At 29.9% G+C, this 27,441-nt stretch overlaps 1 protein-coding gene across 1 annotated transcript in view; it reads right to left on the minus strand.

Annotated features, from left to right (window-relative positions):
- Positions 1 to 27,441, minus strand: part of LOC116033360 (probable LRR receptor-like serine/threonine-protein kinase At3g47570) — a 92,811-nt gene that overhangs the window by 55,951 nt on the left and 9,419 nt on the right. The gene's annotated exons all lie outside the window — the stretch shown is intronic.

Genomic DNA, 27,441 nt, shown 5'->3' on the forward strand with positions numbered 1-27,441 from the left:
ATCAAGGCATAATTACCCGTTAGTGACCTGTAATACCAGGTAAATGAAAATGTCTCTATTTTTTTGCATAAAATGTGTCGAATAGGCTATCGAACTTTACCTGAAAAATAAAGTAGGCCCCAAACTTTTAAAAGTTGCAATTAGTTACATAAACATGTCAATTTAGTTCATCAAGAATAATTACCTGTTAGTGACCTGTAATACCAGGTAATGTAAATGTCGCTATTTTTTTTTTGCATAAAACGTGTCAAATAGGCCATCGAACTTAACCTGAAAATTAAATTAGGCCCTCAAACTTTTAAAAGTTGTAATTAGGTACATAAAATGTCAATTTAGTTCATCAAGGCATAATTACCCGTTAGTGACCTGTAATACCAGGTAATGTAAATGTCACTATTTTTTGCATAAAATGTGTCAAATAGGCCAACGAACTTTACCTGGAAAATAAATTAGGCCCTCAAACTTTTAAAAGTTGCAATTAGATACATAAACATGTCAATTTGGTTTATTAAGCATAATTACCTGTTATTGATATGTAATAACAGATAAATGTAAATGTCACTATTTTTTGCATAAAATGTGTCAAATAAGCCATCGAAGTTTACGTGATAAATAAATTAGGCCCTCAAACTTTTTAGAGTTCAAATTAGGCACATAAAATGTCAATTTAGTTCATCAATGTATAATTACCCGTAAGTGACCTGTAATACGAGATAAATGTAAATGTCACTATTTTTTGCGTAAAATGTCTCAAATAGGCCATCAAAATTTACCTGAAAAAGAAATTAGGCCCTCAAACTTTTAAAAGTTGCAATTAGGTACATAAACATGTCAATTTAGTTCATCAAGGCATAATTACGTGTCAGTGACCTGTAATACCTGTTAAAAGTAAATGTCACAATTTTTTGCATAAAATGTGTCAAATAGGTCATCGAACTTTACCTGATAAATAAATTAGGCCCTCAAACTTTTTAAAGTTCAAATTAGGTACATAAAATGTCAATTTAGTTTATTAAGGAATAATTACCCGTTAGTAACCTGTAATACCAGGTAAATGAAAATGTCACTATTTTTTTGCATAAAATGTGTCGAATAGGCTATCGAACTTTACCTGAAAAATAAAGTAGGCCCCAAATAGGCTATCGAACTTTACCTGAAAAATAAAGTAGGCCCCAAACTTTTAAAAGTTGCAATTAGGTACATAAACATAGGCCCCAAACTTTTAAAAGTTGCAATTAGGTACATAAACATGTCAATTTAGTTCTTAAAAGTTGCAATTAGGTACATAAACATGTCAATTTAGTTCATCAAGAATAATTACCCGTTAGTGACCATGTCAATTTAGTTCATCAAGAATAATTACCCGTTAGTGACTTGTAATACCAGGTAATGTAAATGTCGCTATTTTTTTGGCATAAAATGTGTCAAATAGGCCATCGAACTTAACCTGAAAAATAAATCAGGCCCTCAATCTTTTAAAAGTTGCAATTAGGTACATAAAATGTCAATTTAGTTCATCAAGGCATAATTACCCGTTAGTGACCTGTAATACCAGGTAATGTAAATGTCACTATTTTTTGCATAAAATGTGTCGAATAGGCTATCGAACTTTACCTGAAAAATAAAGTAGGCCCCAAACTTTTAAAAGTTGCAATTAGATACATAAACATGTCAATTTAGTTCATCAAGAATAATTACCTGTTAGTGACCTGTAATACCAGGTAAATGAAAATGTCACTATTTTGTTGCATAAAATTTGTCGAATAGGCTCTCAAACTTTACCTGAAAAATAAAGTAGGCCCCAAACTTTTAAAAGTTGCAATTAGATACATAAACATGTCAATTTAGTTCATCAAGAATAATTACCTGTTAGTGACCTGTAATACCAGGTAAATGAAAATGTCACTATTTTGTTGCATAAAATTTGTCGAATAGGCTCTCAAACTTTACCTGAAAAATAAATTAGGCCCTCAAACTTTTTAAAGTTCAAATTAGGTACATAAAATGTCAATTTAGTTTATTAAGGCATAATTACCCGTTAGTGACCTGTAATACCAGGTAAATGAAAATGTCACTATTTTGTTGCATAAAATTTGTCGAATAGGCTCTCAAACTTTACCTGAAAAATAAAGTAGGCCCCAAACTTTTAAAAGTTGCAATTAGGTACATAAACATGTCAATTTAGTTCATCAAGAATAATTACCTGTTAGTGACCTTTAATACCAGGTAATGTAAATGTCGCTATTTTTTTATGCATAAAATGTGTCAAATAGGCCATCGAACTTAACCTGAAAAATAAATTAGGCCCTCAAACTTTTAAAAGTTGCAATTAGATACATAAAATGTCAATTTAGTTCATCAAGGCATAATTACCCATTAGTGACCTGTAATACCAGGTAATGTAAATGTCACTATTTTTTGCATAAAATGTGTCAAATAGGCCATCGAACTTTACCTAAAAAATAAATTAGGCCCTCAAAGTTTTAAAAGTTGCAATTAGGTACATAAACATGTCAATTTGGTTTATCAAGGCATAATTACCTGTTAGTAACCTTTAATACCAGATAAATGTAAATGTCACTATTTTTTTGTATAAAATGTGTCAAGTAGGGAATGGAACTTTACCTAAAAAATAAATTAGGCACTAAAACTTTTAAAAGTTGCAATTAGGTACATAAACATGTCAATTTAGTTCATCAAGCATAATTACCTGTTAGTGACCTGTAATATCAGGTAATGTTAATGTCACTATTTTTTTTGCATAAAATGTGTCAAATAGGCCATCGAACTTAACCTGAAAAATAAATTTGGCCCTCAAACTTTTAAAAGTTGCAATTAGGTACATAAAATGTCAATTTAGTTCATCAAGGCATAATTACCCGTTAATGACCTGTAATACCAGGTAATGTAAATGTCACTATTTTTTGCATAAAATGTGTCAAATAGGCCATCGAACTTTACCTGAAAAATAAATTAGGCCCTCAAAGTTTTAAAAGTTGCAATTAGGTACATAAACATGTCAATTTGGTTTATCAAGCATAATTATCTGTTAGTAACCTGTAATACCAGGTAATTGTAAATGTCACTATTTTTTGCATAAAATGTGTCATGTAGGCAATCGAACTTTACCAAAAAAATAAATTAGGCCCTCAAACTTTTTAAAATTCAAATTAGGTACATAAAAATGTCAATTTAGTTCATCAAGTCATAATTACCGGTTACTGACCTGTAATACCAGGTAAATGTAAATGTCACTATTTTTTGCATAAAATGTGTCAAGTAGGCAATCGAACTTTATCTGAAAAATAAATTAGGCCCTCAAACTTTTAAAAGTTGCAAGCCACATAAACATGTAAATTTAGTTTAACAAGCATAATAACCTGTTAGTGACCTGTAATACCAGGTAAATGTAAATGTAACTAATTTTTGCATAAAATGTGTCTAATAGGCTATCGAACTTTACCATTTTTGCATAAAATGTGTCTAATAGGCTATCGAACTTTACCTGAAAAATAAATTATGCCCTCAAACTTTTAAAAGTTGCAACCTGAAAAATAAATTATGCCCTCAAACTTTTAAAAGTTGCAATTAGGTACATAAATTATGCCCTCAAACTTTTAAAAGTTGCAATTAGGTACATAGACATGTCAATTTAGTTCATCAAAGTTGCAATTAGGTACATAGACATGTCAATTTAGTTCATCAATCATAATTACCCGTTAGTGACCTGTAATAACAGGTAAATGTAAATGTCACTATTTTTTGCATAAAATGTGTCAAATAGGCCATCTAAGTTTACGTGAAAAATAAATTAGGCACTTAAACTTTTTAGAGTTCAAATTAGGCACATAAAATGTCAATTTAGTTCATCAAGGCATAATTACCCGTTAGTGACCTGTAATACCTGTTAAAAGTAAGTGTCACAATTTTTTGCAAAAAATGTGTCAAATAGGTTATCGAACTTTACCTGATAAATAAATTAGGCCCTCAAAGTTTTAAAAGTTGCAATTAAATACATAAACAGGTCAATTTGGTTTATTAAGCATAATTACCTGTTAGTGACCTGTAATACCTGTTAAAAGTAAATGTCACAATTTTTTGCATAAAATGTGTCAAATAGGTTATCGAACTTTACCTGATAAATAAATTAGGCCCTCAAACTTTTTAAAGTTCAACATAGACATGTCAATTTAGTTCATCAATCATAATTACCCGTTAGTGACCTGTAATAACAGGTAAATGTAAATGTCACTATTTTTTGCATTAGTTGTGTCAAATTGGCCATCGATCTTTACCTGAAAAATAAATTAGGCCCTCAAACTTTTAAAAGTTGCAATTAGGTACATAAACATGTCAATTTAGTTCATCAAGCATAATTACCCGTTAGTGACCTGTAATACCAGGTAAATGTAAATGTCACTATTTTTTGTATAAAATGTGTCAACTAGGCGATCGAACTTTACCTGAAAAATAAATTAGGCCCCAAACTATTAAAAGTCGCAATTAGGTACATAAATATGTCAATTTAGTTCATCAAACATAATTACCTGTAAGTGACCTGTAATACCAGTTAATGTAAATGTCACTATTTTTTTCATAAAATGTGTCAATTAGGCAATCGAACTTTATCTGAAAAATAAATTAGGCCCTCAAACTTTTAAAAGTTGCAAGCCACATAAACATTTAAATTTAGTATATCAAGCATAATAACCTGTTAGTGACCTGTAATACCAGGTAAATGTAAATGTAACTAATTTTTGCATAAAATGTGTCTAATAGGTTATCGAACTTTACCTGAAAAATAAATTATGCACTCAAACTTTTAAAAGTTGCAATTAGGTACATAGACATGTCAATTTAGTTCATCAAGCATAATTACATGTTAGTGACCAGTAATAACAGGTAAATGTAAATGTCACAATTTTTTGCATAAAATGTGTCAAATAGGCTATCGAACTTTACCTAAAAAATAAATTAGGCCCTCAAACTTTTTAAAGTTGCAATTAGGTACATAAACATGTCAATTTAGTTCATCAAGCATAATTACCTGTTAGTGACCTGTAATAACAGGTACATGTAAATGTCACAATTTTTTGCAAAAAATGTGTCAAATAGGATGTCGAACTTTACCTAAAAAATAAATTAGACCCTCAAACTTTCTAAAGTTGAAATTAGGTACATAAAATGTCAGTTTAGTTATCAAGGCATTATTACCCGTTACTGACCTGTAATACCAGGTAAATGTAAATGTCACTATTTTTTGCATAAAATGTGTCAAGTAGGCAATCGAACTTTACCTAAAAAATAAATTAGGCCCTCAAACTTTAAAAAGTTGCAATTAGTCACATAAACGTATCAATTTAGTTTATCAAGACATAATTACCTGTTACTGACCTGTAATACCAGGTAAAAGTAAATGTCACAATTTTTTGCATAAAATGTGTCAAATAGTTAGGCTTTCGAACTTTACCTGAAAAATGAATTAGGCCTCAAACTTTTAAAAGTTGCAATTAGGTACATAAACATGTCAGTTTAGTTCATCAAGGCATAATTACGTGTCAGTGACTTGTAATACCTGGTAAATTAATTGTCACATTTTTTTGCATAAAATGTGTCAAATAGGCCATCGAACTTTACCTGAAAAATAAATTAGGCCCTCAAACTTTAAAAAGTTGAAATAGGTACATAAAATGTCAGTTTAGTTCATTAAGGCATAATTACCCGTTAGTGACTTGTAATACCAGGTAAATGTAAATGTCACTATTTTTTGCATAAAATGTGTCAAATAGGCCATCGAACTTTACCTGAAAAATAAATTAGGCCCTCAAACTTTTAAAAGTTGCAATTAGATACATAAACATGTCAATTTAGTTCATCAGGCATAATTACCTATTAGTGACCTTTAATACCATGTAAATGTAAATGTCACTATTTTTTGCATAAAATGTGTCAAATAAGTAATCGAACTTTACCTGAAAAATAAATTAGTCTCTCAAACTTTTAAAAGTTGCAATTACGTACATAACATGGCAATGTAGTTCATCAAGGCATAGTTACCCGTTAGTGACCTGTAATACCAGGTAATGTAAATGTGACTATTTTTTGCATAAAATGTGTCAAATAGGTCATCGAACTTTACCTAAAAAATAAATTAGGACCTCAAACTTTTTAAAGTTGAAATTAAGAACATAAAATCTCAATTTAGTTATCAAGGCATAATTTCCCGTTAATGACCTGTAATACAAGGTAAATGTATATGTCACTATTTTTTGCATAAAATGTGTCAAATAGGCCATCGAACTTTACTTGAAAAATAAATTAGGCCCTCAAAATTTTAAAAGTTCCAATTCGGTACATAAACATGTCAATTTAGTAAATCAAACATAATTACCTGTTAGTGACCTGTAATACCAGGTAAATGGAAATGTCAATATTTTTTGCATAAAATGTGTCAAGTAGGCAATCGAACTTTACCTAAAAAAATAAATTAGGACCTCAATCTTTAAAAAGTTGCAATTAGGCACATATAACATGTCAATTTAGTTCATCAAGGCATAATTACCTGTTAGTGACCTGTAATACCAAGAAAAAGTAAATGTCACAATTTTTTGCATAAAATGTGTCAAATAGGCCATCGAAGTTTACCTGAAAAATAAATTAGGCCCTCAAACTTTTTAAAGTTGCAATTAGATACATAAACATGTCAATTTAGTTCATCAAGGCATAATTACCTGTTAGTGACCTATAATACCAGGTAATGTAAATATCAAAATTTTTTGCATAAAATGAGTCAAATAGCTAGGCCTTCGAACTTTACCTGAAAAATAAATTAGGACTTAAACTTTTAAAAGTTGCAATTAGTTACATAAACATGTCTATTTAGTTCGTCAAGTCATAATTACGTGTCAGTGACCTGTAATACTTGGTAATATAATTGTCACATTTTTTTGCATAAAATGTGTCAAATAGGCCATCGAAGTTTACTTGAAAAATAAATTAGGCCCTCAAACTTTAAAAAGTTGAAATAGGTACATAAAATGTCAATTTAGTTCATTAAGGCATAATTACCCATTAGTGACCTGTAATACCAGGTAAATGTAAATGTCACTATTTTTTCCATAAAATGTGTCAACTAGGCCATCGAACTTTACCTGAAAAATAAATTAGGCGCTCAAACTTTTAAAAGTTGCAATTAGGTGCATAAACATGCCAATTTAGTACATCAGACATAATTACCCGTTAGTGACATGTAATACCAGGTAAATGTAAATGTCTCTATTTTTTGCATAAAATGTCTCAAGTAGGCCATCGAACTTTACCTAAAAAATAAATAAGGCCCTCAAACTTTTAAAAGTTGCAATTAGGCACATAAACATATCAATTTAGTTCATCAAGGCATAATTACCTGTTACTGACCTGTAATACCAGGTAAAAGTAAATGTCACAATTTTTTGCATAAAATGTGTCAAATAAGCCATCAAAGTTTACATGAAAAATAAATTAGGCCCTCAAACTTTTTAAAGTTCAAATTAGGTACATAAACGTGTCAATTTAGTTCATCAAGCATAATTATCTGTTAGTGACCTGTAATACGAGGTAAATGTAAATGTCACTATTTTTTGCATTAAATGTGTCAAATTGGGCATCGATCTTTACCTGAAAAGTAAATTAGGCCCTCAAACTTAAAAAGTTACAATTAGGTACATAAACATGTCAATTTAGTTCATCAAGGCATAATTACCTGTTACTGACCTATAATACCAGGTAAACGTAAATGTCACAATTTTTTGCATAAAATGTGTCAAATAGGCCCTCGAAGTTTACGTGAAAAATAAATTAGGCCCTCAAACTTTTTAGAGTTCAAATTAGGTACATAAAATGTCAATTTAGTTTATCAAGGCATAATTACCCGTTAGTGACCTGTAATACCAGGTAAATGTAAATATCTCTATTTTTTTGCATAAAATTTGTCAAATAGGCCATCGAACTTCTATTTTTTTGCATAAAATTTGTCAAATAGGCCATCGAACTTTACCTTTTTTGCATAAAATTTGTCAAATAGGCCATCGAACTTTACCCGAAATATAAATTAGGCCCTCAAACTTTTTAAAGTTGCAATTCGGTACATAAACATGTCAATTTAGTATATCAAGCATAATTACCTGTTAGTGACCTGTAATACCAGGTAAATATAAATGTCACTATTTTTTTGCATAAAATGTGTCAAGTAAGCAATCGAACTTTACCTAAAAAATAAATTAGGCCCTCAAACTTTAAAAAGTTACAATTAGGTACATAAACATGTCAATTTAGTTCATCAAGGCATAATTACCTGTTACTGACCTATAATACTAGGTAAACGTAAATGTCACAATTTTTTGCATAAAATGTGTCAAATAGGCCATCGAAGTTTACGTGAAAAATAAATTAGGCCCTCAAACTTTTTAGAGTTCAAATTAGGTACATAAAATGTCAATTTAGTTCATGAATGCATAATTACCAGTTAGTGACCTGTAATACCACGTAAATGTAAATATCTCTATTTTTTTGCATAAAATTTGTCAAATAGGCCATCGAACTTTAGCTGAAAAATAAATTAGGCCCTCAAACTTTTTAAAGTTGCAATTATGTACATAAACATGTCAATTTAGTTCAGCAAGGCATAATTACCTGTGAGTGACCTGTAATACCAGGTAAATGTAAATGTCACTATTTTTTGCATAAAATGAGTCAAATAGCTAGGCCTTCGAACTTTACCTGAAAAATAAATTAGGCCTCAAACTTTTAAAAGTTGCAATTAGGTACATAAACATGTCAATTTAGTTCATCAAGGCATAATTACGTGTCAGTGACCTGTAATACCTGGTAAATGTAAATGTCACTATTTTTTGCATAAAATTTGTCAAGTAGGCCTTCGAACTTTACCTAAAAAATAAATTAGGCCCTCAAACTTTTAAAAGTTGCAATTAGGTACATAAACATGTCAATTTAGTACATAAAAGTTGTAATACCAGGTAAATATAAATATCACTATTTTTTTGCGATTTTATTACCGAAATGGTCCCTCGACTATTGCGAAATTACCAATTTCGTCCTCGACCGTTTTTCGTACCCAATTAAGTCCCTCGACTTTGAAAATTTTAACCAATTTGGTCCTCCGTTTAGTTTGTCGTTAAAATCGAGACCAAATTAGTAATTTTGCTATAGTCAACGTACCAAATTGGTAATTTTTTTATAGTTAAGGGACCAAATTGGTAATTAATTTTTCACTGAAATGATCCCATGACTATAGTAAAATTACCAATTTTGTCCTTTGACTATAGCAAAATTACCAATTTGGTCCCGATTTTAACGGCAAACTAAACGGAGGACAAAATTGGTTAAAATTTTCAAACTCGAGGGACTTAATTGCGTATGAAAAATTGTCGATGACCAAATTGGTAAATATAAATGTCACTATTTTTTTGCATAAAATGTGTCAAGTAAGCAATCCAACTTTACCTAAAAAATAAATTAGGCCCTCAAACTTTAAAAAGTTGCAATTAGGTACATAAACATGTCAATTTAGTTTATCAAGACATAATTATCTGTTAGTGACCTATAATACTAGGTAAATGTAAATGTCACAATTTTTTGCATAAATGTATCAAATAGGCCATCGAAGTTTACGTGAATAATAAATTAGGCCCTTAAACTTTTTAGAGTTCAAATTAGGTACATAAAATATCAATTTAATTCATCAATATATAATTACCTGTTAGTGACCTGTAATACCACATAAATGTAAATGTCACTATTTTATGCATAAAATGTGTCAAATATGCAATCGATCTTTACCTGAAAAATAAATTAGGCATTCAAACTTTTAAAAGTTAAAATTTCGTACATAAAATGTCAATTTAGTTTATCAACGCATAATTACCCGTTAGAGACTTGTAATACCAGGTAAATGTAATCGTCACTATTTTTTGCATAAAATGTGTCAAATCGGCCATCGAACTGTACCTGAAAATTAAATTAGGTCCTCAAACTTTTAAAAGTTGCAATTAGGTACATAAACATGTCAATTTAGTTCATCAAGCATAATTACCTGTTAGTGCACTGTAATACCAGGTAAATATAAATTTGACTATATTTTGCATAAAATTTGTCAAGTAGGCTAACGAACTTTACCTAAAAAATAAATTAGGCCCTCAAACTTTTAAAAGTTGCAATTAGGTACATAAAATGTCAATTTAGTTCATCAAGGCATAATTACCCGTTAGTGACCTGTAATACCAGGTAAATGTAAATATCTCTATTTTTTTGCATAAAATTTGTCAAATAGGCCATCGAACTTTACCTAAAAATAAATTAGGCACTCAAACTTTTAAAAGTTGCAATTAGGTACATAAACATGTCAATTTAGTTCATCAAGCATAATTACCTGTTAGTGAACTGTAATACCAGGTAAATATAAATTTGACTATATTTTGCATAAAATTTGTCACGTAGGCTAACGAACTTTACCTAAAAAAATAAATTAGGCCTTCAAACTTTTAAAAGTTGCAATTAGGTATATAAAATGTCAATTTAGTTCATCAAGACATAATTACCCGTTAGTGACCTGTAATACCAGGTAATGTAAATGTCACTATTTTTTGCATAAAATGTGTCAAATAGGCCATCCAACTTTACCTGAAAAATAAATTAGGCCCTCAAACTTTTAAAAGTTGCAATTAGGTACATAAAATGTCAATTTAGTTCATCAAGGCATAATTACCCGTTAGTGACCTGTAATACCAGGTAATGTAAATGTCACTATTTTTTGCATAAAATGTGTCAAATAGGCCATCCAACTTTACCTGAAAAATAAATTTGGCCCTCAAACTTTTAAATGTTGCAATTAGATACATAAACATGTCAATTTGGTTTATTAAGCATAATTACCTGTTAGTGATCTGTAATAACAGGTAAATGTAAATGTCACTATTTTTTGCATAAAATGTGACAAATAGGCCATCGAACTTTACCAGAAAAATAAATTAGGCCCTCAAACTTTTAAAAGTTGCAATTAGGTACATAAACATGTCAATTTAGTTCATCAAGGTATAATTATCCGTTAGTGACCTGTAATACGAGATTAATGTAAATGTCACTATTTTTTGCATAAAATGTGTCAAATAGGCCATCGAACTTTACCAGAAAAATAAATTAGGCCCTCAAACTTTTAAAAGTTGCAATTAGGTACATAAACATGTCAATTTAGTTCATCAAGCATAATTTCCTATTAGTGATCTGTAATACCAGGTAAATGTAAATGTCACAATTTTTTGCATTAAATGTGTCAAATAGGCCATTGAAGTTTACGTGAAAAATAAATTAGGCCGTCAAACTTTTTAGAGTTCAAATTAGGTACATAAAATGTCAATTTAGTTCATCAAGTTATAATTACTCGTCAGTGACTTGTAATACCAGGTAATTGTAAATGTCATAATTTTTTGCATAAAATGTGTCATATAGGCCATCGATCTTTACCTGAAAAAAAATTAGGCCCTCAAACTTTTAACAGTTACAATTAGGTACATAAACATGTCAATTTAGTTCACCAAGCATAATTACCTGTTAGTACCTGTAATACCAGGTAATGTAAATGTCACTATTTTTTGCAAAAAATGTGTCATGTAGGCAATCGAACTTTACCTAAAAAATAAATTAGGCCCTCAAACATTTTAAAGTTCCAATTAGGTACATAAACATGTCAATTTAGTTCATCAAGCATAATAATTGACCTGTAATACCAGGTAACGTAAATGTCACTAATTTTTGCATAAAATGTGTCAAATAGGCCATCGAACTTTACCAGAAAAATAAATTAGGCCCTCAAACTTTTAAAAGTTGCAATTAGAAAAATAAATTAGGCCCTCAAACTTTTAAAAGTTGCAATTAGGTACATAAACAAGGCCCTCAAACTTTTAAAAGTTGCAATTAGGTACATAAACATGTCAATTTAGTTCATCAAGCATAATTTCCTATTAGTGACCTGTAATACCAGGTAAATGTAAATGTCATAATTTTTTGCATAAAATGTGTCAAATAGGCCATTGAAGTTTACGTGAAAAATAAATTAGGCCGTCAAACTTTTTAGAGTTCAAATTAGGTACATAAAATGTCAATTTAGTTCATCAAGTTATAATTACTCGTCAGTGACTTGTAATACCAGGTAAATGTAAATGTCATAATCTTTTGCATAAAATGTGTCATATAGGCCATCGATCTTTACCTGAAAAAAAAATTAGGCCCTCAAACTTTTAACAGTTACAATTAGGTACATAAACATGTCAATTTAGTTCACCAAGCATAATTACCTGTTAGTACCTGTAACAATTTAGTTCACCAAGCATAATTACCTGTTAGTACCTGTAATACCAGGTAATGTAAATGTCACTATTTTTTGCATACCTGTAATACCAGGTAATGTAAATGTCACTATTTTTTGCATAAAATGTGTCATATTGGCAATCGAACTTTACCTAAAAAATAAATTAGGCCCTCAAACTTTCTAAAGTTTAAATTAGGTACATAAACATGTCAATTTAGTTCATCAAGCATAATAACTGACCTGTAATACCAGGTAAATGAAAATGTCACTAATTTTTGCATAAAATGTGTCAAATAGGCCATCGAACTTTACCAGAAAAATAAATTAGGCCCTCAAACTTTTAAAAGTTGCAATTAGAAAAATAAATTAGGCCCTCAAACTTTTAAAAGTTGCAATTAGGTACATAAACAAGGCCCTCAAACTTTTAAAAGTTGCAATTAGGTACATAAACACGTCAATTTAGTTTATCAAAGCATAATTACTTGTTACTGACCTGTACTACCAGGTAAAAGTAAATGTCACAATTTTTTGCATAAAATGTGTCAAATAGGCCATCGAAGTTTACGTGAAAAATAAATTTGGCCCTCAAACTATTTAGAGTTCAAATTAGGTACATAAAAAGTCAATTTAGTTCATCATGGCATAATTACCCGTTAGGGACCCGTAATACTAGGTAAATGTAAATGTCACTATTTTTTGCATAAAATGTGTCAAATAGGCCATCGAACTGTACTTGAAAATTAAATTAGGCCTCAAACTTTTAAAAGTTGCAATTAGGTACATAAACATGTCAATTTAGTTCATCAAGCATAATTACCTGTTAGTGACCTGTAATACTAGGTAAATATATATGTCACTATTTTTCGTATAAAATGTGTCAAGTAGGCAATCGAACTTTATCTAAAAAATAAATTAGGCCCCCAAACTTTTAAAAGTTGCAATTAGGTACATAAACACGTCAATTTAGTTCATCAAGCATAATTACCTGTTAGTGACCAGTAATACCAGGTAAATGTAAATGTCACTATTTTTTGCATAAAATATGTCAAATAGGCCACCGAACTGTACCTGAAAATTAAATTAGGCCCTCAAACTTTTAAAAGTTGCAATTTGGTACATAAACATGTCAATTTAGTTCATCAAACATAATTACCTGTTAGTGACCTGTAATACCAGGTAAATGTAAATGTCACTATTTTTTGTATAAAATGTGTCAACTAGGCGATCGAACTTTACCTGAAAAATAAATTAGGCCCCCAAACTTTTAAAAGTCGCAATTAGGTACATAAACATGTCAATTTAGTTCATCAAGCATAATTACCTGTAAGTGACCTGTAATACCAGTTAATTTAAATGTCACTATTTTTTGCATAAAACGTGTCAAATAGGCCATCGAACTTTACTTGAAAAATAAATTAGGTCTTCAAACTTTTAAAAGTTGCAATTATATACATAAACATGTCAATTTAGTTCATCAAGCACAATTATCTGTTGGTGACCTGTAATACCAGATAAATATAAATGTCACTATTTTTTGCATAAAATGTGTCATGTAGGCAATCGAACTTTACCAAAAAAATAAATTAGGCCCTCAAACTTTTTAAAGTTCAAATTAGATACATAAAAATGTCAATTTAGTTCATCAAGGCATAATTACCGGTTACTGACCTGTAATACCAGGTAAATGTAAATGTCACTATTTTTTGCATAAAATGTGTCAAGTAGGCAATCGAACTTTATCTGAAAAATAAATTAGGCCCTCAAACTTTTAAAAGTTGCAATCCACATAAACATGTAAATTTAGTTTATCAAGCATAATAACCTGTTAGTAACCTGTAATACCAGGTAATGTAAATGTAACTAATTTTTGCATAAAATGTGTCTAATAGGCTATCGAACTTTACCTGAAAAATAAATTATGCCCTCCAACTTTTAAAAGTTGCAATTAGGTACATAGACATGTCAATTTAGTTCATCAAGCATAATTACCTGTTAGTGACCGGTAATAACATGTAAATGTAAATGTCACAATTTTTTGCATAAAATGTGTCAAATAGGCTATCGAACTTTACCTAAAAAATAAATTAGGCCCTCAAACTTTTTAAAGTTGAAATTAGGTACATAAACATGTCAATTTAGTTCATCAAGCATAATTACATGTTAGTGACCTGTAATAAGAGGTACATGTAAATGTCACAATTTTTTGCAAAAAATGTGTCAAATAGGCTGTCGAACTTTACCTAAAAAATAAATTAGACCCTCAAACTTTTTAAAGTTGAAATTAGGTACATAAAATGTCAATTTAGTTATCAAGGCATTATTACCCGTTAGTGACCTGTAATACCAGGTAAATGTAAATGTCACTATTTTTTGCATAAAATGTGTCAAGTAGGCAATCGAACTTTATCTGAAAAATAAATTAGGCCCTCAAACTTTAAAAAGTTGCAATTATTCACATAAACTATCAATTTAGTTTATCAAGACATAATTACCTGTTACTGACCTGTAATACCAGGTAAATGTAAATGTCACTATTTTTTGCATAAAATGTGTCAAGTAGGCAATCGAACTTTACCTAAAAAATAAATTAGGCCCTCAAACTTTAAAAAGTTGCAATTATTCACATAAACTATCAATTTAGTTTATCAAGACATAATTACCTGTTACTGACCTGTAATACCAGGTAAAAGTAAATGTCACAATTTTTTGCATAAAATGTGTCAAATAGACCATCGAAGTTTACCTGAAAAATAAATTAGGCCCTCAAACTTTTAAAAGTCTCAATTCGGTACATAAATATGTCAATTTAGTTAATCAAGCATAATTACCTGTTAGTGACCTGTAATACCAGGTCAAAGTAAATGGCACAATTTTTTGCATAAAATGTGTCAAGTAGGCAATCGAACTTTACCTAAAAAATAAATTAGGCCCTCAAACTTTTAAAAGTCTCAATTCGGTACATAAATATGTCAATTTAGTTAATCAAGCATAATTACCTGTTAGTGACCTGTAATACCAGGTCAAAGTAAATGGCACAATTTTTTGCATAAAATGTGTCAAGTAGGCAATCGAACTTTACCTAAAAAATAAATTAGGCCCTCAAACTTTTAAAAGTCTCAATTCGGTACATAAATATGTCAATTTAGTTAATCAAGCATAATTACCTGTTAGTGACCTGTAATACCAGGTCAAAGTAAATGGCACAATTTTTTGCATAAAATGTGTCAAGTAGGCAATCGAACTTTACCTAAAAAATAAATTAGGCCCTCAAACTTTTAAAAGTCTCAATTCGGTACATAAATATGTCAATTTAGTTAATCAAGCATAATTACCTGTTAGTGACCTGTAATACCAGGTCAAAGTAAATGGCACAATTTTTTGCATAAAATGTGTCAAGTAGGCAATCGAACTTTACCTAAAAAATAAATTAGGCCCTCAAACTTTTAAAAGTCTCAATTCGGTACATAAATATGTCAATTTAGTTAATCAAGCATAATTACCTGTTAGTGACCTGTAATACCAGGTCAAAGTAAATGGCACAATTTTTTGCATAAAATGTGTCAAGTAGGCAATCGAACTTTACCTAAAAAATAAATTAGGCCCTCAAACTTTTAAAAGTCTCAATTCGGTACATAAATATGTCAATTTAGTTAATCAAGCATAATTACCTGTTAGTGACCTGTAATACCAGGTCAAAGTAAATGGCACAATTTTTTGCATAAAATGTGTCAAGTAGGCAATCGAACTTTACCTAAAAAATAAATTAGGCCCTCAAACTTTTAAAAGTCTCAATTCGGTACATAAATATGTCAATTTAGTTAATCAAGCATAATTACCTGTTAGTGACCTGTAATACCAGGTCAAAGTAAATGGCACAATTTTTTGCATAAAATGTGTCAAGTAGGCAATCGAACTTTACCTAAAAAATAAATTAGGCCCTCAAACTTTTAAAAGTCTCAATTCGGTACATAAATATGTCAATTTAGTTAATCAAGCATAATTACCTGTTAGTGACCTGTAATACCAGGTCAAAGTAAATGGCACAATTTTTTGCATAAAATGTGTCAAGTAGGCAATCGAACTTTACCTAAAAAATAAATTAGGCCCTCAAACTTTTAAAAGTCTCAATTCGGTACATAAATATGTCAATTTAGTTAATCAAGCATAATTACCTGTTAGTGACCTGTAATACCAGGTCAAAGTAAATGGCACAATTTTTTGCATAAAATGTGTCAAGTAGGCAATCGAACTTTACCTAAAAAATAAATTAGGCCCTCAAACTTTTAAAAGTCTCAATTCGGTACATAAATATGTCAATTTAGTTAATCAAGCATAATTACCTGTTAGTGACCTGTAATACCAGGTCAAAGTAAATGGCACAATTTTTTGCATAAAATGTGTCAAGTAGGCAATCGAACTTTACCTAAAAAATAAATTAGGCCCTCAAACTTTTAAAAGTCTCAATTCGGTACATAAATATGTCAATTTAGTTAATCAAGCATAATTACCTGTTAGTGACCTGTAATACCAGGTCAAAGTAAATGGCACAATTTTTTGCATAAAATGTGTCAAGTAGGCAATCGAACTTTACCTAAAAAATAAATTAGGCCCTCAAACTTTTAAAAGTCTCAATTCGGTACATAAATATGTCAATTTAGTTAATCAAGCATAATTACCTGTTAGTGACCTGTAATACCAGGTAAATGTAAATGTCACTATTTTTTGCATTAAATGTGTCAAATTGGCCATCGATCTTTACCTGAAAAGTAAATTTGGCCCTCAAACTTTAAAAGTTGAAATTAGGTACATAAACATGTCAATTTAGTTCATCAAGATATAATTACATATTAGTGATCTGTAATACCAAGTAAAAGTAAATGTCACAATTTTTTGCATAAAATGTGTCAAATAGACCATCAAAGCTTACCTGAAAAATAAATTAGGCCCTCAAACTTTTTAAAGTTCAAATTAGGTACATAAAATGTCAATTTAGTTCATCAAGGCATAATTACCCGTTAGTGACCTGTAATACCAGGTAAATGTAAATATCTCTATTTTTTTGCATAAAATTTGTCAAATAGGCCATCGAACTTTACCTGAAAAATAAATTAGGCCCTCAAACTTTTTAAAGTTCAAATTAGGTACATAAAATGTCAATTTAGTTCATCAAGGCATAATTACCTGTGAGTGACCTGTAATACCAGGTAAATGTAAATGTCACTATTTTTTGTATAAAATGTGTCAAATAGGCCATCGAAGTTTACCTAAAAAATAAATTAAACCCTCAAACTTTTTAAAGTTGAAATTTGGTACATAAAATGTCAATTTAATTCATCAAGGCATAATTACCCGATAGGGACCTGTAATACCAGGAAAATGTAAATGTCACTATTTTATTGCATAAAATGTGTCAAATCGGCCATCGAACTGTACCTGAAAATTAAATTAGGCCCTCAAACTTTTAAAAGTTGCAATTAGGTACATAAACATGTCAATTTAGTTCATCAAACATAATTAACTGTTAGTGACCTGTAATACCAGGTAAATGTAAATGTCACTATTTTTTGTATAAAATGTGTCAACTAGGCGATCGAACTTTACCTGAAAAATAAATTAGGCCCCCAAACTTTTAAAAGTCGCAATTAGGTACATAAACATGTCAATTTAGTTCATCAAGCATAATTACCTGTAAGTGACCTGTAATACCAGTTAATTTAAATGTCACTATTTTTTGCATAAAACGTGTCAAATAGGCCATCGAACTTTACTTGAAAAATAAATTAGGTCTTCAAACTTTTAAAAGTTGCAATTAGATACATAAACATGTCAATTTAGTTCATCAAGCACAATTATCTGTTGGTGACCTGTAATACCAGGTAAATGTAAATGTCACTATTTTTTGCATAAAATGTGTCATGTAGGCAATCGAACTTTACCAAAAAAATAAATTAGGCCCTCAAACTTTTTAAAGTTCAAATTAGGTACATAAAAATGTCAATTTAGTTCATCAACGCATAATTACCGGTTATAGACCTGTAATACCAGGTAAATGTAAATGTCACTATTTTTTGCATAAAATGTGTCAAGTAGGCAATCGAAATTTATCTGAAAAATAAATTAGGCCCTCAAACTTTTAAAAGTTGCAAGCCACATAAACATGTAAATTTAGTTTATCAAGCATAATAACCTGTTAGTGACCTGTAATACCAGGTAATGTAAATGTAACTAATTTTTGCATAAAATGTGTCTAATAGGCTATCGAACTTTACCTGAAAAATAAATTATGCCCTCAAACTTTTAAAAGTTGCAATTAGGTACATAGACATGTCAATTTAGTTCATCAAGCATAATTACCTGTTAGTGACCTGTAATACCAGGTAAAAGTAAATGTCACAATTTTTTGCATAAAATGTGTCAAATAGACCATCGAAGTTTACCTGAAAAATAAATTAGGCCCTCAAACTTTTTAAAGTTGCAATTAGGTACATAAACATGTCAATTTAGTTCATCAAGCATAATTACCTGTAAGTGACCTGTAATACCAGTTAATTTAAATGTCACTATTTTTTGCATAAAACGTGTCAAATAGGCCATCGAACTTTACTTGAAAAATAAATTAGGTCTTCAAACTTTTAAAAGTTGCAATTAGATACATAAACATGTCAATTTAGTTCATCAAGCACAATTATCTGTTGGTGACCTGTAATACCAGGTAAATGTAAATGTCACTATTTTTTGCATAAAATGTGTCATGTAGGCAATCGAACTTTACTAAAAAAATAAATTAGGCCCTCAAACTTTTAAAAGTCTCAATTCGGTACATAAATATGTCAATTTAGTTAATCAAACATAATTACGTGTAAGTGACCTGTAATAACAGGTAAATGTAAATGTCACTATTTTTTGCATAAAATGTGTCAAATAAGTAATCGAACTTTACCTGAAAAATAAATTAGGCCCCCAAACTTTTAAAAGTCGCAATTAGGTACATAAACATGTCAATTTAGTTCATCCAGCACAATTATCTGTTGGTGACCTGTAATACCGGGTAAATATAAATGTCTCTATTTTTTGCATAAAATGTGTCATGAAGGCAATCGAACTTTACCAAAAAAATAAATTAGGCCCTCAAACTTTTAAAAGTCTCAATTCGGTACATAAATATGTCAATTTAGTTAATCAAGCATAATTACCTGTTAGTGACCTATAATACCAGGTAAATGTAAATGTCACTATTTTTTGCATAAAATGTGTCATGAAGGCAATCGAACTTTACCAAAAAAATAAATTAGGCCCTCAAACTTTTTAAAGTTCAAATTAGGTACATAAAAATGTCAATTTAGTTCATCAACGCATAATTACCGGTTAGTGACCTGTAATACCAGGTAAATAATGTAAATGTCACTATTTTTTGCATAAAATGTATCAAGTACGCAATCGAACTTTATCTGAAAAATAAATTAGGCCCTCAAACTTTTAAAAGTTGCAAGCCACATAAACATGTAATTTAGTTTATCAAGCATAATAACCTGTTAGTGACCTGTAATACCAGGTAATGTAAATGTAACTAATTTTTGCATAAAATGTGTCTAATAGGCTATCGAACTTTACCTGAAAAATAAATTATGCCCTCAAACTTTTAAAAGTTGCAATTAGGTACATAGACATGTCAATTTAGTTCATCAAGCATAATTACCTGTTAGTGACCTGTAATACCAGGTCAAAGTAAATGTCACAATTTTTTGCAAAAAATGTGTCAAATAGACCATCGAAGTTTACCTGAAAAATAAATTAGGCGCTCAAACTTTTAAAAGTTGCAATTAGGTACATAAACATGTCAATTTAGTATATCAGGCATAATTACCCGTTAGTGACATGTAATACCAGGTAATGTAAATGTCACTATTTTTTGCATAAAATGTCTCAAGTAGGCCATCGAACTTTACCTAAAAAATAAACTAGGCCCTCAAACTTTTAAAAGTTGCAATTAGGTACATAAACATGTCAATTTAGTTAATCAAGCATAATTACCTGTTAGTGACCTGTAATAACAGGTAAATGTAAATGTCACAATTTTTTGCATAAAATGTGTCAAATAGGCTATCGAACTTTACCTAAAAAATAAATTAGGCCCTCAAACTTTTTAAAGTTGAAATTAGGTACATAAAATGTCAATTTAGTTCATCAAGGCATAATTACCCGTTAGGGACCTGTAATAACAGGTAAATGTAAATGTCACTATTGTTTTGCATAAAATGTGTCAAATAGGTCATCGAACTTTTCCTGAAAAATAAATTAGGCCCTCAAACTTTTAAAAGTCTCAATTCGGTACATAAATATGTCAATTTAGTTAATCAAGCATAATTACCTGTTAGTGACCTATAATACCAGGTAAATGTAAATGTCATTATTTTTTTTGCATAAAATGTGTCAAATAGGCTGTCGAACTTTACCTAAAAAATAAATTAGACCCTCAAACTTTCTAAAGTTGAAATTAGGTACATAAAATGTCAATTTAGTTATCAAGGCATTATTACCCGTTAGTGACCTGTAATACCAGGTAAATGTAAATGTCACTATTTTTTTGCATAAAATGTGTCAAGTAGGCAATCGAACTTTACCTAAAAAATAAATTAGGCCCTCAAACTTTAAAAAGTTGCAATTATTCACATAAACTATCAATTTAGTTTATCAAGACATAATTACCTGTTACTGACCTTTAATACCAGGTAAAAGTAAATGTCACAATTTTTTGCATAAAATGTGTCAAATAGGCCATCGAAGTTTACCTGAAAAATAAATTAGGCCCTCAAACTTTTTAAAGTTCAAATTAAGTACATAAAATGTCAGTTTAGTTCATCAAGGCATAATTATCCGTTACTGACCTGTAATACCAGGTAAATGTAAATATCACTATTTTTTTGCGTAAAATGTGTCAAATAGGCTATCGAACTTTACCTGAAAAATAAATTTAGGCCCTCAAACTTTTTAAAGTTGCAATTAGCTACATAAACATGTCAATTTAGTTCATCAAGGCATAATTACCTGTTAGTGACCTGTAATATCAGGTAATGTAAATATCACAATTTTTTGCATAAAATGAGTCAAATAGCTAGGCTTTCGAACTTTACCTGAAAAATGAATTAGGCCTCAAACTTTTAAAAGTTGCAATTAGGTACATAAACATGTCAATTTAGTTTATCAAGACATAATTACGTGTCAGTGACCTGTAATACCTGGTAAATTAATTGTCACATTTTTTTGCATCAAATGTGTCAAATAGGCCATCGAAGTTTACTTGAAAAATAAATTAGGCCCTCAAACTTTAAAAAGTTGAAATAGGTACATAAAATGTCAGTTTAATTCATTAAGGCATAATTACCCGTTAGTGACTTGTAATACCAGGTAAATGTAAATGTCACTATTTTTTGCATAAAATGTGTCAAATAGGCCATCGAACTTTACCTGAAAAATAAATTAGGTCCTCAAACTTTTAAAAGTTTCAATTAGATACATAAACATGTCAATTCAGTTCATCAGGCATAATTACCCGTTAGTGACCTTTAATACCATGTAAATGTAAATGTCACTATTTTTTGCATAAAATGTGTCAAGTAAGCCATCGAACTTTACCTAAAAAATAAATTAGGCCCTCAAACTTTTAAAAGTTGCAATTAGGTACATAAACATGTCAATTTAGTTCATCAAACATAATTACGTGTAAGTGACCTGTAATAACAGGTAAATGTAAATGTCACTATTTTTTGCATAAAATGTGTCAAATAAGTCATCGAACTTTACCTGAAAAATAAATTAGGTCTTCAAACTTTTAAAAGTTGCAAGCCACATAAACATGTAAATTTAGTTTATCAAGCATAATAACCTGTTAGTGACCTGTAATACCAGGTAAATGTAACTGTCACTATTTTTTGCATAAACCTTGTCAAATAGGCCATCGAACTTTACTTGAAAAATAAATTAGGTCTTCAAACTTTTAAAAGTTGCAAGCCACATAAACATGTAAATTTAGTTTATCAAGCATAATAACCTGTTAGTGACCTGTAATACCAGGTAAATGTAACTGTCACTATTTTTTGCATAAACCTTGTCAAATAGGCCATCGAACTTTACTTGAAAAATAAATTAGGTCTTCAAACTTTTAAAAGTTGCAAGCCACATAAACATGTAAATTTAGTTTATCAAGCATAATAACCTGTTAGTGACCTGTAATACCAGGTAAATGTAACTGTCACTATTTTTTGCATAAACCTTGTCAAATAGGCCATCGAACTTTACTTGAAAAATAAATTAGGTCTTCAAACTTTTAAAAGTTGCAAGCCACATAAACATGTAAATTTAGTTTATCAAGCATAATAACCTGTTAGTGACCTGTAATACCAGGTAAATGTAACTGTCACTATTTTTTGCATAAACCTTGTCAAATAGGCCATCGAACTTTACTTGAAAAATAAATTAGGTCTTCAAACTTTTAAAAGTTGCAAGCCACATAAACATGTAAATTTAGTTTATCAAGCATAATAACCTGTTAGTGACCTGTAATACCAGGTAAATGTAACTGTCACTATTTTTTGCATAAACCTTGTCAAATAGGCCATCGAACTTTACTTGAAAAATAAATTAGGTCTTCAAACTTTTAAAAGTTGCAAGCCACATAAACATGTAAATTTAGTTTATCAAGCATAATAACCTGTTAGTGACCTGTAATACCAGGTAAATGTAACTGTCACTATTTTTTGCATAAACCTTGTCAAATAGGCCATCGAACTTTACTTGAAAAATAAATTAGGTCTTCAAACTTTTAAAAGTTGCAAGCCACATAAACATGTAAATTTAGTTTATCAAGCATAATAACCTGTTAGTGACCTGTAATACCAGGTAAATGTAACTGTCACTATTTTTTGCATAAACCTTGTCAAATAGGCCATCGAACTTTACTTGAAAAATAAATTAGGTCTTCAAACTTTTAAAAGTTGCAAGCCACATAAACATGTAAATTTAGTTTATCAAGCATAATAACCTGTTAGTGACCTGTAATACCAGGTAAATGTAACTGTCACTATTTTTTGCATAAACCTTGTCAAATAGGCCATCGAACTTTACTTGAAAAATAAATTAGGTCTTCAAACTTTTAAAAGTTGCAAGCCACATAAACATGTAAATTTAGTTTATCAAGCATAATAACCTGTTAGTGACCTGTAATACCAGGTAAATGTAAATGTCACTATTTTTTGTATAAAATGTGTCAAATAGGCCATCGAAGTTTACCTAAAAAATAAATTAAACCCTCAAACTTTTTAAAGTTGAAATTTGGTACATAAAATGTCAATTTAATTCATCAAGGCATAATTACCCGATAGGGACCTGTAATACCAGGAAAATGTAAATGTCACTATTTTATTGCATAAAATGTGTCAAATCGGCCATCGAACTGTACCTGAAAATTAAATTAGGCCCTCAAACTTTTAAAAGTTGCAATTAGGTACATAAACATGTCAATTTAGTTCATCAAACATAATTAACTGTTAGTGACCTGTAATACCAGGTAAATGTAAATGTCACTATTTTTTGTATAAAATGTGTCAAATAGGCCATCGAACTTTACCTGAAAAATAAATTAGGCCCCCAAACTTTTAAAAGTCGCAATTAGGTACATAAACATGTCAATTTAGTTCATCAAGCATAATTACCTGTAAGTGACCTGTAATACCAGTTAATTTAAATGTCACTATTTTTTGCATAAAACGTGTCAAATAGGCCATCGAACTTTACTTGAAAAATAAATTAGGTCTTCAAACTTTTAAAAGTTGCAATTAGATACATAAACATGTCAATTTAGTTCATCAAGCACAATTATCTGTTGGTGACCTGTAATACCAGGTAAATGTAAATGTCACTATTTTTTGCATAAAATGTGTCATGTAGGCAATCGAACTTTACCAAAAAAATAAATTAGGCCCTCAAACTTTTTAAAGTTCAAATTAGGTACATAAAAATGTCAATTTAGTTCATCAAGGCATAATTACCGGTTAGTGACCTGTAATACCAGGTAAATAATGTAAATGTCACTATTTTTTGCATAAAATGTGTCAAGTACGCAATCGAACTTTATCTGAAAAATAAATTAGGCCCTCAAACTTTTAAAAGTTGCAAGCCACATAAACATGTAATTTAGTTTATCAAGTATAATAACCTGTTAGTGACCTGTAATACCAGGTAATGTAAATGTAACTAATTTTTGCATAAAATGTGTCTAATAGGCTATCGAACTTTACCTGAAAAATAAATTATGCCCTCAAACTTTTAAAAGTTGCAATTAGGTACATAGACATGTCAATTTAGTTCATCAAGCATAATTACCTGTTAGTGACCTGTAATACCAGGTCAAAGTAAATGTCACAATTTTTTGCATAAAATGTGTCAAATAGACCATCGAAGTTTACCTGAAAAATAAATTAGGCCCTCAAACTTTTTAAAGTTCAAATTAGGTACATAAAATGTCAATTTAGTTCATCAAGCATAATTACCCGTTAGTGACCTGTAATACCAGGTAAATGTAAATGTCACTATTTTTTGCATTAAATGTGTCAAATTGGCCATCGATCTTTACCTGAAAAGTAAATTTGGCCCTCAAACTTTAAAAGTTGAAATTAGGTACATAAACATGTCAATTTAGTTCATCAAGATATAATTACATATTAGTGATCTGTAATACCAAGTAAAAGTAAATGTCACAATTTTTTATAGACTCTAAACTTTTAAAGTTGCAATTAGTACATAAATGTCAATTTAGTTATCAAGCCATAATTACCCGTTAGTGACCTGTAATACAGGTAAAATTAAATGTCACTATTTTTGCATAAAATGTGTCATAATAGGCTCAACAATACCTGAAAAATCAATTAGGCCCTCTAACTTTTTAAGTGTCAATTAGCAATAAAACATGTCAATTTAGTTCATCAAGGATAATTACCTTTAGTGACCTGTAATACAGAGATAAATGGTAAATGTACTATTTTTTGCATAAATTGTCAATAGGCCTCAACTTTACTGAAAAAGAAATTAGCCCTCAAACTTTTAAAGTTGCAATTAGTACATAAACATCATTTAGTTCATCAAGGCATAATTACGTGTAGTGACCTGTAATACCTGGTAAATGTAAATGTCACATTTTTTGCATAAAATGTGTCAAATAGTATGAATTACCGAATTAGGCTCTCAAACTTTTTAAAGTTGCATAACATAGACATGTCAATTTAGTTCATCAAGCATAATTACCTGTTAGTGACCTGTAATACAGGTAAAATGTAAATGTCCTATTTTTTGCATAAAATGTGTCAAAAGGCCATCGAACTTTACTGAAAAATAAATTAGGCCCTCAAACTTTAAAAGTTGCAATTAGGTAATAAACATGTCAATTTTGTTATAAGCATAATTACCGTTAGTGACCTGTAATACAGGTAATGTAAATGTCACTATTTTTTGATAAAATGTGTCAAAGATCGAACTACCAAATAAATTAGGCTCCCAAACTTTTAAAAGTTGCAATTAGTACATAAAATGTCAATTTAGTTCATCAAGACATAATTACCTGTTAGTGACCTGTAATAACCAGGTAATGTAAATGTCACTTTTTTTTCATAAAATGTGTCAATTAGCCATCGAACCTTACCTGAAAAATAAATTAGGCCCTCAAACTTTTAAAGTTGCATATACATAAACATGTCAATTTTATTATCAAGCTAAATTACCTGTTAGTGACCTGTAATACCAGGTAAATGTAAATGTCAATTTTTTGCATAAAATGTGTCAAATAGGTCCATAACTTTACCTGAAAATAAATTAAGGCCTCAACTTTTAAAAGTTGCAATTGTACATAAACATGTCAATTTAGTTTCATCAAGCATAATTACCTGTTAGTGACCTGTAATACACAGGTAAATTAAATGTCACATTTTTTGCATTAAAATGTGTCAAATAGGATCAATTCTAAAATAAATTAGGCCCTCAAACTTTTTAAAGTTGCAATTAAGTACATAAAATGTCAATTTAGTTCATCAACATAATTACCTGTTAGTGACCTGTAATACAGGTAAATGTAAATGTCAATTTTTTGCATAAAAATGTGTCAAAAGGCATCGAATTTACAATTAAATAGCTCAATTTTAAAGTTGCAATTAGTACATAAAATGTCAATTTAGTTATCAAGCATAATTACCTGTTAGTGACCTGTAATACCAGTAAATTAAATGTCACTATTTTTTGCATAAAATGTGTCAAATGGCATCAACTTACCTGAAAAAATCAATTAGGCCCTCAAACTTTTAAAGTTGCAATTAGTACATAAACATGTCAATTTAGTTTATCAAGCATATTACCTGTTAGTGACCTGTAATACCAGGTAAATGTAAATGTCACATTTTTTGCATAAAATGTGTCAAATAGGCCAACTTTACCTGAAAAAATAATTAGGCCCTCAAACTTTTAAAAGTTGCAATTAGGTAATAAAACATGTCAATTTAGTTTCATCAAGACATAATTACCTGTTAGTGACCTGTAATACCAGGTAATGTAAATGTCACATTTTTTTGCATAAATTGTCAAAGTAGATCAATTTCCTGAAAATTAGGCCTCAAACTTTTTAAAGTTGCATTAGTACATAAACATGTCAATTTAGTTATCAAGGCATAATTAACCTGTTAGTGACCTGTAATACCAGGTAAATGTAAATGTCAACTAATTTTTGCATAAAATGTGTCAATAGGCACGAACTTTACCTGAAAAATCAATTAGCCTCAAACTTTTTAAAGTTGCAATTAGGTACATAAATGTCAATTTAGTTCATCAAGCATAATTACCTGTTAGTGACCTGTAATACACAGGTAATGTAAATGTTTTTTTAGCATAAAATGTGTCAAATAGGTATCAACTTTACCTAAAAATAATTAGGCCTCAAACTTTTTAAAGTTGCAATTAGTACATAAAATGTCAATTTAGTTCATCAAGGCATAATTACCTGTTTATGACCTGTAATAACAAATGTAAATGTCACATTTTTTGCA

This window comes from Ipomoea triloba, chromosome 10, assembly GCF_003576645.1.
Source record: "Ipomoea triloba cultivar NCNSP0323 chromosome 10, ASM357664v1".
NCBI classification, from domain to species: Eukaryota; Viridiplantae; Streptophyta; class Magnoliopsida; order Solanales; family Convolvulaceae; genus Ipomoea; species Ipomoea triloba.